The sequence below is a fragment of the Megascapheus bottae genome, chromosome 17 (genome assembly GCF_031878675.1).
Source record: "Megascapheus bottae isolate mThoBot1 chromosome 17, mThoBot2.hap1, whole genome shotgun sequence".
NCBI classification, from domain to species: domain Eukaryota; kingdom Metazoa; phylum Chordata; class Mammalia; order Rodentia; family Geomyidae; genus Megascapheus; species Megascapheus bottae.
The window spans coordinates 2,300,534-2,315,835 of record NC_143525.1 but is presented as its reverse complement, the minus strand read 5'-3'; the positions used below and the strand labels follow the sequence as shown (position 1 = coordinate 2,315,835).

The 15,302-nt window shown below is 44.4% G+C and overlaps 2 protein-coding genes across 5 annotated transcripts in view; one reads left to right on the top strand and one right to left on the bottom strand.

Annotated features, from left to right (window-relative positions):
• Window positions 1-4,340, bottom strand: part of LOC150050785 (leucine-rich repeat-containing protein 37A-like) — a 28,052-nt gene extending 23,712 nt beyond the window's left edge. For all 4 annotated transcript variants that reach the window (XR_016538224.1, XR_016538226.1, XR_016538225.1 and 1 more), the window contains exon 1: window positions 679-4,340. The gene's annotated coding sequence lies outside the window, so the exon portion shown is untranslated. The remainder of the gene's footprint in view (window positions 1-678) is intronic.
• The window catches only part of LOC150050782 (leucine-rich repeat-containing protein 37A2-like), a 106,867-nt gene that overhangs the window by 30,309 nt on the left and 61,256 nt on the right, over window positions 1-15,302 (top strand).

The following is a 15,302-nucleotide window of genomic DNA, read 5'->3' as shown; positions in this document are numbered from 1 at the left end:
ACCTGAAATAATCTGATCAATTCTGCCTCCTTAATTCGTAGTCCAGTTTATCTTATTAAATCTTGCATCTTTCTGGCTCCCAGATGAGTACTATGGTGAATTTTTTGTAGCACCTTCATCCCTAATTTTTCTGGGAGTACTATGTGTCTCCTGGAATCTCTCCACCATCCACTGAGGAGCTGTGCCATAGGTAGTTTCTCAATCCATTGCAAGTCTTACTCCGTATACCCTGGAATCAATGGTAAGACTCTGGGTCCTGGGTCTGGGAGTTGGAGGGCTAGAGCTGTAGTTGAAGAAAAAGCCACCTCCTGGGCAGTCTGGTCAGCCAGATGATTGTCCCTGGACACAAGATCTACAGGTTTCTGGTGTCCTGGGCAATGGACTATTGCCAGTTTCTTTGGTTCCCAAAGAGCAGCCAGGAGTGCCAATATTTCCTCCTTATTTTTGATAGTCTTTCCTTCTGCTGTAAGGAGGCCCCTCTTTCTGTATATTGCCCTGTGTATGTGGGCGGTGGCAAAAGCATACCAACTGTCCGTATAAACTGTCAGTCTTTTATCCTTACCAAGTCTTAAAGCTTGGGTTAAAGCCACCAGTTCCGCTCTTTGTACTGACATTCCTGCAGGCAGGGACTCAGCCCAGATTACTTCAGTTTCTGAGACTACTGCAGCCTCTGCATACCTCTGTCCTTGGTGTATAAAGCTGCTTCCATCGCTGAACCAGACAATCTCCACATCTGGCCGAGGCTTATCTCACAGATTACTCCATGCACTTGGGCGAAAACCTCAGCACAATCATGAAGTGGGGCTTCCAGGTCTGGATCGGGCAGTAGCGAGGCTGGGTTAAGGGCAATTGGAGGCTGGAAAAGAATCTTGAGAGGGTTTAGCAATAGTCCTTGATAATGAATGAGTTGGGCATTACTAAGCCATCGGTCTGGGGGCTGTTTGAGAATGCCCTCAATAGCTGGAGGTGTTGTAATCTGTAACTCCTGTCCCAGGGTCAACTTATTTGCATCCTTTACCATCAGTGCCGTGGCCGCAATCATTCGGAGGCAGGGAGGCCATCCAGCAGCCACAGAGTCCAGCTTTTTAGATAGATAAGCAATGGCTCATCTCCAGGGACCCAGATATTGAGTCAGAACTCCTTTAGCTACCCCTTTACTCTCATCCACAAATAACTGGAAGGGTTTAAGAACATCCGGGAGTCCTAAGGCTATGGCAGACAATAAGGCTGTCTTTATTTGTTGGAAAGCCTGTTCAGCTTCTTCTGTCCAGCAAAAAGGTTGCTGATCCTTAGTAGCCAAGTACAAGGGCTTGGCCAGTTCTGCAAACCCGGGAATCCACAGCTGGCAAAATCCAGCTGTCCCCCCAAATTCCCGCACCTGTCGTTGTGATTGTGGTCTGGGTATGCAGAGCACTGTCTCTTTGTGGGCAGCAGTTAGCCACCTTTGCCCTCCTTTCAGTAGGTACCCTAAATAGGTTCCCTCAGTCTTGCAGATCTGTGCTTTCTTAGCCGAGGCTCGATAGTCCAGCTTTCCTAAGGTCTGTAGGAGGTCCTTTGTCCCCTGGATGCACCCCTCAAGAGTCTGTGCCGCTATTAAAAGATCATCAACATACTGTAAAAGGGCCAAATCGGGGTGTTTTTGTCTGTACTCAGATCCTCATGGAGGGCCTCATCAAATAGTGTGGGTGAACTTTTAAATCCTGTGGCAGTTGGGTCCAGGTCAGTTGCCCATTAATGCCCTTTTCTGAGTCAGTCCATTCAAATGCAAAAAGTTCTTGGCTTTTGGGGGCCAAAGGCAAACTGAAGAAAGCATCTTTTAAATCCAAGACCGTATACCACTGTTTTTCAGGGTCAAGAGTACTCAGGAGTGTATAAGGATTAGGCACAGTTGGGTGTATGTCCATAACCTGCTTGTTAACCTCTCTTAAATCCTGCACTGGCCTATATTCTCCTGTGTGAAGCTGGCGTACTGGCAGTATTGGAGCGTTCCAGGCTGACTGGCAAGGTCGTAACACTCCCTGGTCTAAGAGGCGGTGAATATGAGGAGTTATTCCTACCCGAGCCTCTAAAGACATAGGATACTGTCGGACTTGAACAGGGTCGGCCCCAGGTTTTATTTCTATATAAAGTGCTAGCCGGTGCTTAGCTAATCCCATCCCTCCAGTTTCTGCCCATACTTCTGGAAACTGTTTGAGCCAAACATCAATTCCTGAATCAGGGGGATTCTGCTGCTGATGAAGGCGATACTCATCTTCCAGTGCTAAGGTCAATATTGTCAGTGGCCTCCCCTGGGAGTTTGTGACCTTAGGTCCGCCTGGCAGGAAGTAAATCTGAGCTCCCAACTTGGTTAATAAGTCTCTCCCCAATAAGGGGTAGGGGCTTTCAGGGATGACTAGGAAGGAATGTGACACCTTACCAGCTCCCAGGTCCACTGTCCTTTGAGTTGTCCAAGAATATTTCTTTATTCCTGTAGCCCCCTGCACCCATGATGTAGCTGTGGAGAGTTTTCCTTGAGGCTTAATAAGGACCGAATGCTGAGCACCTGTGTCCACTAAAAACTGGACAGGAGTCCCCTCCACCTGCAAAGTTACCCTAGGTTCAGGGAGGGGATCCAAACCCCGTCTCCCCTAGTCCTCCGTGTCATGAGTGACTAACACAGAAGTTTTTCATTGCCACTGGTCCAATCTGCTCTTTTTTCTTTTCGGGAATTCCCTAGCCCAATGACCAAATTCTTTGCAGTAAGCATATTGATCTTTGCTCAAATCTTGACCTGGAGGCCTCAAAGATTGTGGGCCACATGAACCTCTTTGTGATGATCTTCCCTGTTGAACTACAGCAGCCAATACTTTAATCATTCTCTGTGTTGCTCTCAGCTGTTTCTCCTCTGGAGCATCCCTGTTATTAAAACTTTCTGAGCAATCCTGAGTAAATCTTGGATACTTTTTCCTTCTAAGTCCTCTAATTTCTCTAGCTTCCTCTTAATATCTGAAGCTGCCTGGTTAACAAAAGACATAACTACAGCTGCCTGATTTTCAGGGGCTTCAGGGTCCATTGGGATAAACCGTCTAAAGGCTTCCATTAATCTCTCTAAATACTCAGAAGGAGTTTCTGTTTTACCTTGAAGAACCAAATATACCTTAGCCAAATTAGTGGGCTTGCGAGCGGCAGTCTGGAGACCCGCCATGAGAGTCTGGCGATACACCCGTAGCCTTCCCCTACCTTCTGCTGTGTTGTAATCCCATTTATCCTGGGGAGGTCTAGTTAAGGGAAAAGTATCATTAATCTAATCTGGATTAACAGTGGGCTGCCCATCGTCGCCAGGGACCAATTTCCTGGCCTCCACTTGGATCCTTTCCCTCTCCTCCGTAGTAAACATGATTCGGAGGAGCTGCTGACAATCATCCCAGGTGGGCTGATGAGTGAACATAACACTTTCTAGAAGAGAAATCAAAACTTTAGGGTTATCAGAAAAACAAGCACTGTGGGTTTTCCAGTTGTAGAGGTCACTGGTGGAAAAAGGCCAATACTGGAACCTAGGATGCCTAGTATCATCTGGAAAACCAATTTCACGCAGTGGGAGGGCCATCGTGGAATCAGGAAAACGCGGGCTCGCTGCTCGTTGAGTATGTCCCCGTGTCCTACCCGCTGGGCCTTCAGTGGCATTTGGGGAAGCCACTTTCACCTCCACCTCGCCCGAGGAAGAAACCTCTACTTCTCCTGTTGACATAGAAAATTGTGGATTGGAAGGAGGAGGAAAATATGGAGGGGGTTCAAGGAGAAGGGGGTCTGTACTATCAGCCAGGATTGGGTGAAAAGGAGCTGAGGGCTTGGGTCAAGAGGCATCAGCCTGGCGCAGGGCCAAGACGTTGCTTGTGGAGAGAAGAAAGGAGGATAACCAGGCAGGGGGATTTTCTACCCAATCTTGCCAAACAAGAATATAAGGAATCTGATCAAAGTAGCCAGACTGTTCTGGTATCTTCTCCCTTACCTTCCGAATTATGGAGAGGCTAAAAGTGCCCTCTGGGGGCCATCCAACATCAAAGGTCGGCCATTTCGAATTACAAAGAGTAATTAGTTTGTTTTTACTCAAATCAAAACCTCTGCTTCTAACATCCTTAAAATTCATTATTAGAAGAGCAAGCAGAGTAGTACCCATCTCAGAGGAAGATATCCAAATAAAAAAAAACAAACAGAAATACAAAAAAACAAATGAACAACAAAAACAACTTATGCGCGCTTAAACCAATAACCAGAAGGGAATGGATAAACAGAGGGGTGATCGTAATACGACTGACCTAACAGCAGTTCCCCAATACAGCCTGGATGGAACTATCAGACAGAGGGATGGTCACAGTACAGCCGTCCTAACAATAGCTCCTCAGTACAACCTGGGTGGGACTATCAAACAGAGGGATGGTCGCAGTACAGCCGTCCTAACAATAGTTCCCCAGAAGGGCACAAGGGACGTCTCCCACTGGCCCCATCAACAATCCTATAGGTGTCTGCCAGGATACTTCGTTGACCCAGATACAGAACCTATAGGCAACCCAGGTTAACAGATTATCAAATAAAACACAATACACAGAGACAAATGAAGCCGGCCTATTTACTGCAGTTTTTCCATGACCCCTTGACTAGGCGTCTGAGTGGACTTGGGGGTTCCCGGCCCATGCACCAAATGTTGTACCCGAATTCCTAGAACCCCGAAAAGACCACCAGAGGCTCCAGTCAAAGCTAAAAAGCAAGGGTCTTTCATTTACGAGTCTAGACTCCGGCCTCTGTGTACCAGCAGCCGGCAATGCTGGAAAGGCCCTGAGCAAGAACTTTACATAACTTTTATAGGGGAAGTACAATTACCTGATTGGCTATTTAACTCAAACCACTGGTTGAATCAGAGCTCACGTGTCTAACCACTGAAGTTTACATCCCACGCCCCATTTTCCATCACCGCTCCGGCTCTAACCCAGAGTCTAATGACAGGCAAGGTCACATTTCAACCAATGGGCTTACTGCTTTCTACAACTTCTATAACCACTACTGAGGCTAAATATTCTCCATCCCTGAAGAAGACTACAGCTCCTCAAGTGACATTTCCATTTCAGATTAAGCATCCAAACCTGAATCCACAATGGACTAAAAGATTAAATTTTCTTCAACTACACATCTCTGCAGGAGATTACAACTGAGCTGCTACAGGAGAGCCCAGCACAGTCCCTGCAGACTTCAACTTAGTCTGGGTCTTTTTTGTTTTTGTTTTTAAAGAAATCTTGGTTGCAGTTTACTTTCACAACTATTTGGCACATTTCAGCCTTTGCATACAATGCAGTTTTTATAGCACATGTAAGTGAAATTAAGATAAATATATGTTAAATAAAATTTTATTTGTTAGAAACCTAATAACTTAATTGGTTAATGGAGTATAAAAATTATGAAATCTGAACAGCATGTCTTTAGGATTTGTTTTTCTTTTTTAACTGAGAGAATTAAATAAGGTGCATGAAGCCAGGAGACTTATGTGACTTACGTATGATAGGCACTGTTTTCCTAATCTGAACTTTTCATGAACAATACAAGATATCACACAAGTAAACTTCAAGGTAGCCGATGGTAGCTCTGATATGTGCAGTTAACATTCATTGTCTCTCACTTGAAGAGTGAGCGCCTAACTGCTTAAATATCTGCAAAGGAGAGCTGCAAAGAGCAACACTGAAGGACCAGGAGTGTGGCATATATATATATATATATATATATATATATATATATATATATATATAAAAATAAAATGTTCTAGGGGGCTGAGAAGGTGGCTTAGTGGTTCAATTCCCTGGAACCACATATATAGAAAAAGCCAGAAGGGGTGTTGTGCTTCAAGTGGCAGAGTGCTAGCCTTGAGCAAAAAGTGTCCAAGGACAGTTCCCAGGTTCTGAGTTCAAGCCCCAGGACTGGCAAAAGAGAGAAAGAGAGGGGGGCGGGGAGACAAATATGGTGAATTAAAAAAAATGGGGCTGCAAATGTGGCTTAGCAGTAGAGTATTTGCTTAGCTTATATGAAACCCTGGGTTTAATTCCTCAGTACCACATACACAGACAAAGCCCTAAGTAGTACTGTGGCTCAAATGGTAGACTGCTAGCCTTAAGCAAAAGAAGCTCAAGGACAGCGCTAAAGCCTTCAATTCAAGCCCCAGGACTAATAATAATAATAATAATAATAATAATAATAATAATATTAATGAACATAAGCCAGATGATGGTAGTTTATGCATGAACTTCTAGATACTCAGGAGGCTGAAATATGAGGGGAAACATCTATGTGACTCTTATCTCCAATTACCCACCAAAAGCCAGAAGTGGAGTTGTGGCTCAAGTGGTACAATGCCAGCTTTGAGCACAAAAGCTCAGAGACAGCTGGCACGGGTTGACACCTATAATTCTACCTATTCCCAGGACTGAGATCAGAGGCTCATGGTTTGAACCAGCCAGGGCAGGAAAAATCTGAGAGATTCTTATCTCCAGTTAAGTACAAAAAGCCAGTGGTGGAGCTGCGGCTCAAGTGGTAGAATGCTAGCCTTGAGCAAAACTGCTCAGAAATAGTGCCTTGTCCCTAAGTTCAAGCCCCAGGACCAGCAATTAAAAAGAAAGAAAAAAAGAAAGAAAAGCTCATATTATCTAGACTCTGAGTGTAAGCCCTAAACCTGGGACTTTTTGGACTTGCACCAAAAAATAAAATTGTGTGTGTGTATGCGTGTGTGTGTGTGTGTGTGTGTGTGTGTGTGTGTGTGTGTGTAATGAAAACATAGAACTATAGCATCACAATGGAGCATCTCTCCAGGACTAAATGATTCCATTTGTTAAACTAGTAAGTAGGATGAAAGGCAAACTCAGGGGGTTGAGATAACAATGCTTTAAAGATCCTATGGTTGTACATCTGATTTACAGAGCAAGCCAAGAAAGTAGTAGTGTTTTGAGAGTAGTCACAAAAATCCCACTCTCTGCACACAGTGGAGAGTGATGTGGGCATTTAGAACCACCCACTTGTGTTTGTGATAAAAAAAATCTTTCCTTGAAAATGTTTTGTGACTACAGAAGAATGTTTCAACTATGATAATAGGTTGGAAATGTAGCTCAGAGATAGAACACTTGCACAGAGGGGAGCACTATAGCTGGGTACAGTAGCACATGCCTGTTTTCCCAGCAACATGGGGATGCTATGCCAATTGTAGGCGTGTGCCAATCAGAGAACAGGAACATCTAATCTGAACAAAAAGCAACAAGCCCAAGAAACAAAAGCTAGCAGCTTCCGGAAAATAGTTAACACCTGGGAATAAATTTCCTAGTTTAATAGCTCCTATTCTCAGAGTAAGCCAAAGCTAACCTGACGTGGGTCAATGAAACTCTAGTAGATTTCAGTTCAGTCTTTTTGATCAGACAAGTTAATATGTCAGAATCCAGGTGATTTGTAACTGTAGGAAATTGAAGGAAGAATCTGGAAATGAAAAGAGGAGCTGAAAAGGATGGGGCCCAAATTCTGTGCATGTATTTGTTAGGAAAGTGGAGGAAAAAGGAAGGAACATGCCAGACTCAATCTCCCTGTCCATTGCCAGGGAGCAACACAGACCTTCTTACAGGAATGGAGGTTGTGTAAGATGGGCTGGGGAAGAGGGGTTTATGAGGTCTAGCAGAGAGGCAGAGGTTAATGAAAAAGTCATTAGGTCAAGGGAGGTGGGGGCTTTTCAGCTGGGCCCACAATGGAATGCTTACAGTAAGACTTCGATTGCCCTGCCTGCACAGGCAGTCTGCGCATATCTTTGGTGGCTTGCCTGGCATCTGTATGTACCTGGGAAAACAGGGTGGGGGTCAATCCTTCAATACTATTCCTCTTTGGATGACCTATCCTTGAATCAACCATACACAGGAAGATTCAAAGCCACTCATCTGAGAAGATATGAGATTTGACATGTTACCTAAAAGATAGAACCTAAAGTAGGTTCAACTAAGTATAGAGTCATTGCCTATGAAAGTAGACCAATTAAAAGCAAAGAAAAAAAAACCAAACACTTAAAACTCCCACAACATAAATATTTACCACATCTATGTTAAGTTAAAAACAAAAACAAAAACAAGCTATAATCCTAGCTACTCAAGAGACTGAGATCTGAGGATTGCAGTTAAAAGCCAGCGTTGGCAGGAAAGTCCATGAAACTCTAATCTTTAATTAACCACCAGAAACCCAGAAGCTGTGGCACAAGTGGTAGAGTGGTAGCTTTGAGTTGAACAGCTCAGGAATAGCAACCAGGCCCAGAATTGAAGCCCCATGACTGAAAAAAACAAACAAACAAAAAAACCCTCTCAACTACACAGAACCACAAGAAAAAAAAACAAAAGAGCCATTCACTAGAGAAGAATTTCAAGATAACTGCCCAAAGCCAGGTACTTGATGCCTATAATCCTCCACTTAACTACTAGAAAACCAACAGTGGTGCTGAGGCTCAAGGGGTAGCCTTAAGCTGAAGAGCTCAGGGACAGCGCCCAGGCCCAGAGTCCAAGCCCCACAACCGATCCAAAAAAAAAAAAGTAGCTAGGATTACAGGTGTGAGCCACCGCGCCCAGTTTTCTTTCCTTTTTTTTCTTTTTCTTTTGTCAGTCGGGTGCTTGAGCACTGTCCTTGAACACTTTTGATTAAGGCTAGTGCTCTGCCACTTGAGCCACAGCACCACTTCCACTTCCAGTTTTTTCTGTGTATAGGGTACCAAGGAACCGAACTCAGGGCTTCATGCAAGCTAGGCAAGCATTCTAGCACGAAGCCACATTCCCAGACTTAGGGTTAAATCACTGGGTCACAGGGGCCTTATACCTCCACCTGGTTAATTTCTGTTAACCAGGCCGGACACATTACATTACTTTCTGTAATTTCACTGCAATTACCCGTAATTCCTGCCCGCTCCCATCCTCCTGTATCATTATTCCACAAAGCAGGGGGTGACAGAGGCCAAAGCCCAGGGATCTGTAAACAATCTCAGCACACAAGATGAAGGCTCCCTGCCCACAAGGACTTGGAAAGTTGTCCCAGCCGAGCCACTTGCTCCTGGTCTCCATGGAAGCAGAAGGCGGGGCCTTTCATCAGGGAGCTACAGTCAGGTCTTTCTTCCTCTAGTGTTGATCGACGTTTCTTCCTGTTGCAATAACCAAACCAAACCAAAACAAAATGGATGTCACAGGAAGAAAAGGACCAGGATGCGGGTGCACGGGACCGGTGTTATAAAGCACCAACCCCTCCCATTGGGTTTTTTCCTTTATCTTCTCTTCTGCCTCCCACGCCAAGGCTCTAGAGACAGAGCCTGATTGGCCCAGCTGAGACTCCTGCTCACCCATTGGTAGAGATCTCTTGATTGACAGCCTCCTCTTTGCCACTGACTGGCTTTGTATCCAGGAGTGTTTCAAAGGAAAAAAAAAAAGCTCCGTTCCCCATTCCCAAATCATCAAACATTTGGCTTCAGCTATGTGGTTCCTTAAACCTCCCCAGGCATTTTTAGTCACTGGCTGGCAAGTGGAGTTGTCTCTTCTTAATATAAAGTGTGCGGGGGGGGGGGGGGGGGGGGGGGAGAAAGCAAGAAATCATGTCCTGCATTATCATCAAAATGTGACATCCGGTCTCTAGCAGTTATGGAGGAGGGTACTGTCACATAGAGATAGAAACCTAGCCGGAGAAGAGAAAAATAGCTTAATTCCTACCACAAGTATTTTCTGTCCTCAGGGGGAATCCTGCCACCATGTATCTGCACTGAGCAATGCACTAGATGAGATTTGGAGGCAGGGAAAGATTCCAATCAATATTATCAATAACAGAGCTAGGAATTTTGCGATCTCTATGTCAGATAAACATCGTCCAGATTGACTTTTTTTTTTTTTGGTAGGTCGTGGGGCTTAAACTCTGGGGCTTGGCTCTTCAGCTCATGGCTAGTGCACTACCTCTAGAGCCACAACACTACTTCTGGTTTCTGGTGGTTAATTGGAGATGAGTCTCCTAGGGACTTTTCTGCCCAGGTTGGCTTCAAATTCCCATTCTCAAATCTCAGCCTCCTGAGTAGCTAGAATTAAAGGGGCGAGCCACCAGTGCTTGAATCTGGCTCCATATTTTGTTTTTGCTGTTGTTGTCCTGGGGCTTGAACTCTGAGCCTTGGCTCTGTCCCTGAGCTTCTTGTGCTCAGGGCTAGCACTCTGCCACTTGAGCTACAGCTACACTTCCATCTTCTTTGGTGCTTAATTGTAGATATGAATCTCACAGACTTTTCTGCTGGGTCTGGCTTTGAACTATGATTCTCATATCTCCTAAGTAGGTAGGATTATAGGAATGAGCTACCATCATACCCAGCAATAGGATATTTCTATGTTTAGCTTTTTTTTTGTAATCATCTTGTTGGCAGGAGGAAAGAAAGAGTCAGATAAGGGGTGGGGAGTTTAGCCTAGTGGTAGAGTACTTCCCTAGCATGCACGAAGACCTGAGTTTGATTCCTCGGTACCACATACAGAGAAAAAAGCCAGTAATGGTGCTGTGGCTCCAGTGGTAGAGCTCTAGCTTTGAGAAAACCCAAAGACAGTGCTCAGGCCCTGAGTTCAAGACCAGGACTGGCAAAAAAAAAAGAGTCAGATAACCATCTTGAGTGCGGAAACTGCCCTTCAAACAAGCAATGTCTTCTTATTAGCCTGAAACAATCAGCCATAGACTACCATGTTCTAGTTATGTTCCCAAATACCCAAACACCTCCAAGGACAAAGACTGAGCTAAGGGTCAACCCAGGCCTCATCTCATTTCTCTTCCCTTTACCATGTCTCTTTATTTGGCATGTGAATGCCAGTACCTGGACCTAACTTCAGACTCCTGGAATTTGGACTTGGGGGGGTGGGGGTCCCTAAAATCTCTGTTTCAGGGATTGAATCCAGGGGCTTGCACATGCTAGGCAAGCTATCTTATCACTTGAGCCTTGCTTTTAGCTTAAGATCACTTTTTTTTTGGTTAGTCTTGGAGCTTGAACTCAGGGCCTGGGCACTGTCCTTGAATTTCTTTTGCTTATGGCTAATGCTCTACCACTTGAGCCATGGTACCACTTCTGGCTTTTTCTGTGTATGTGGTATGGAGGAATTTAACTCAGGGCTTCATGCATGCTAGGCAAGCACTCTATCACTAGGCAACGCTTCCTTAGGACCATTCCCCCTCCCCCCCCCAAATCCAAAATACTTTCCCAATGGCAGAATGTCTCTCAGTTGCTAAATGGCAGATGCTGCAACCTCCTGAGATCCCACAACTCAATTCCTTCGTAGGATAAACCTTACTATCAAATTTTTGTATTTTTTTAACTCAATCATAGTTTTCCTGCCTCAGAGAATAATACCACTTCAGGAATGCAAAAGACATTAGGAAACCCATGCTCCATCTCCCCTTTTTGATGAAGCTGAGATCTATAAAAATATAAAATTTTGGGGCTGGGAATTTGGCCTAGTGGTAGAGTGCTTGCCTAGCATGCACCAAGACCTAGGTTCAATTCCACGGTACCACATACATAGAAAAAAGCTGGAAGTGGTGCTGAGGCTCAAGTGGTAGAGCTGTAGCCTTGAGAAAGTCCAAAGACCGTACCTAGGCCCTGAGCTCAAGCCAAGGACTGGCAAAAAAATATATGTATATATACAAAAATTTGAAGCAAACATCGTTTATTTGCAGTGAAGAATTGAAATCACAATACAAGCTATATCCCCACAGTCAAAAGCTTTTATATTCAATACTAGAAAAGAGGGCTTGAAAGGTGGGACTTTAGGCAAAGAGAGCCAAGGGAGAGTCAATGTTGTCACTTCCCTACCTGCTGGAAGATCAGTACAAGACTGCTGCTGGGAAATGGTGAGAAAAGGAAGGACCAACACAAGACTTATCAGGAGCTTCCCTGAACTGCTCAGCGCCACCTACTGGAAGAGATGGGAATGTGCTCTTCTGCCAGGACCCATTGGAAAAGGCAGGCATTTGTTCTGGCACCTGTATTTAAAAAGGCGCTGAACTTGGCATCTGGGCCTCATGCCTGTAATCCTAGCTACTGAGATCTGTAATGTACTGAGATCTGAAGATATGGTTCAAAGCCAGCTTGGGCAGAAAAGACTCAGAGACTCATATCTCCAGCCAATCACCAAAAAGATGGAAGTAGCACTGTGGATCAAGTGGTAGAGCACCAGCCTACTTTGAAAAAGCTAAGGGACAGCACGTAGGCCCTGAGTTCAAGCCCCAGTATCCCCAGAACTGGCACACACACACACACACACACACACACACACACACACACACACACACCCTCCAAGGCTCTCATGCTGTGCTGACTACCAGTGGCTCATACTAGCTATTCAAGAAGCCACCTGAGGATAACCTTTTTTTTTTTGCCAGTCCTGGGCTTGTGGTCAGGGCCTGAGTACTGTCCTTGGACTTTCTTAAGGCTAGAGCTCTACTACTTGAACCACAGCACCACTTCTGGCTTTTTTTTCTATGTATATGGTACCGAGGAATGGAACCCGGGTCTTCGTACATGCTAGGCAAGCACTCTACCATTAGTCCAAACTCCCGGCCCGCCTAACAGTTTTAAAACAATATATCAATATAAAATGTTAATTCAAACATATTAAAATACTAAACTGAGGGCTGGGAGTTTGGCCTAGTGGTAGAGTGCTTGCTAGCATGCATGAAGACCCAGATTTAATTCCTTGGTACCACATAGTTAGAAAAAACCAGAAGTGGTGTTGAGGCTCGAGTGGTAGGTTCTAGCCTTGAGAAAAATCCAAGGACAGTGTTCAGGCCCTGAGCTTAAGCCCCGGACTTGCAAAAATAAAATAAAATAAAATAAAATACAGTCTGTATTTCATCAGAAGATGAGTACAATACTGTGCACCCCTACTGTTTTGTTCGCCAGCATGAGATTATATATAGCACACTATTGGTTGAAGGAATGAAAGGTGACCGAAGCATTGTGTTCTGTCTACTGGGTGCTGATTGGCTCATTGACTGTAGCATTAGTGTGTTTGCTCTCAAACACTGTGCCTCTGTCTTCAACATCTTTCCTTGTCCACTTCACATCAATGTATGATCGCTATGTATAGTGTTGCTCTGTGGCATTGTGCTTTCTGTGAAACTTTTAAAGGTCTGAGGCTATTTCCAAGCTCTACAATGCCACCTAAATATTCTGTGCCTTCTAAGGCTTCTGGAAGTGAACCTAAGTGCCAGAGAAGATGCTTACCATGGAAGAGAAGATGAACTTCTCGACATGTTAAAAGCCGGCAACAGCTCCATGGCTGTAGGTCACCCTTACAGGGATCAATTAATCTACCCTTTACATTACATAAAGACAAGACAATATTAGCTCTTCAGTGACTTTAAACAAGACTGCCAAGAAGGTGGCCACTTCCTGCAATAAGGCCATTGAGAGGATGGAATGTGCACTGGTCTTTTGGATAAATGACTATAGGGAGAAAAATACCTCACTTGATATCAACACCATCTAGAAGAAAACCAAGAAACTTTGGTAGTTTTTGGAAAGCATGGATGTTCACAACAATGATGAATATGAAGATGATGATGGTGTCACAGAGGTAGCCATTGAGGGCCTCTCCCATCAGATCAACCCCATTCAGTGCCAGCAAGGGCTGGTTTGACAAATTTCAAAGATGCTTTTGACCCATGAGCCTTCCTCTCCCTGGAGAAGCGGAAGCCAGGGAGTACATGAATGATATGTTCAAAATGGATGGGATGAAGTCAGGAAGAAGAGTATGAGGTATAAGATACACTTTGGGTTGGAGAAGAGGAGAAGGTTGGCCTAACACTCAATTGTCTTGCAACCATGATCAGAATGTCCAAAGTACTTCAGCAAGTGGCTGAAGATGGACCTCCAGGCACTTCGTTCATTACACTTCATAAACACAATGGAGAGTGGCACGTCAAGTTATACAAACCTTCTCACTCAGAAGAAAAAGTGCCAGCAACTTACCATAACTATGCTCATCGTTTGAAGAGATCAGTTACACCTACTCTTTTAGTGAAAATAAGACTGTGGCCTAGTGGTAAAGTGCTTGCCCAAGATGCATATAACCCTGGGCTTGATTTCCCCATGCCACATACATAGAAAAAGCTGGAAGTGGTGCTGTGGCTCAAGTAGTAGCGCTCTAGGCTTGAGAAAGCTCAAGGACAGTGCCCAGGCTCTTAGTTCAAGCCCCAGAAATGGCAAAAAATGTAGGTTTAAGAATATAGAAATTGGGCCGGGAATTTGGCCTAGTGGTAGAGTGCTTGCCTAGCATGCACGAAGACCTTGGTACCACATACATAGAAAAAAACCAGAAATGGTGCTGAGGCTCAAGTGGTAGAGCTCTAGCCTTGAGAAAATCCAAGGATAGTGCTCAGGCCCTGAGCTCAAACCCAGGACTGGCAAAAAAAAGAATATAGAAATTATCTAAGAACATATAAAGTGTTTATAAGAGTGTGGAAGCCGGGCAAGGTGGCTCATGTCTGCAATCCTAGCTACTCAGAAGGCTGAGATCTGAGGATTGTGATTCAAAACACTAAAGACCTTGAGACTATTATCTCCAATTAATCCCTAGAAAAGGAGACATGAGGCTATGGCTCCAGGGGTAGGGCTGAGAGCTGAAGAGCTCAGGGACAACACATAGGACAGGGGTAGTCTTGAGCTGAAGAGCTCAGGAACAGCAACCAGGCCCAGAGTTCAAGCCCTATGACATCCCCCCCCCACACAAAAAGTGTGGGAAAGGTTAATAAGAGACTGTTAAAGGTTTCTAGGAAAGTGGGAAGGGCTTATATATATGTGTATATATTAACATACATATGAATGATAAAATAAATATATTCTACTTCATGTATTTTCATCTATCATGGGAGTCTCTGGAACGTAACTTTTGCCATAGGTGAGGGATCACTGTACATTGATTTGGATTAAGATCAGTGATTTGTTCAGCAGAAATGTCAAGAACATTCTGTGGAGAATTTCATGCTGAGTGAGTTCTACATTTTTCCATGAATATATGGAATCTAAAACAATCTATGCAAACAGTTCCTCTTCCCAAATCCTGCCAGCACTGTATAACAAACCTCCCCTCTCACTCCTTCACCACTATTTGTCTCTTTACAATGTAGTGGGGGTGAGAGTCTGGGTCTGACATGTGGAACCGCTAGAGTTGGGCCCCTGGCCTGGAAATCCAGTTACAGTGACTAAATACATTTGTAAAGATCCACTACATACTAAGTCTAGTTAAAAATAGTGCACAGGGGGG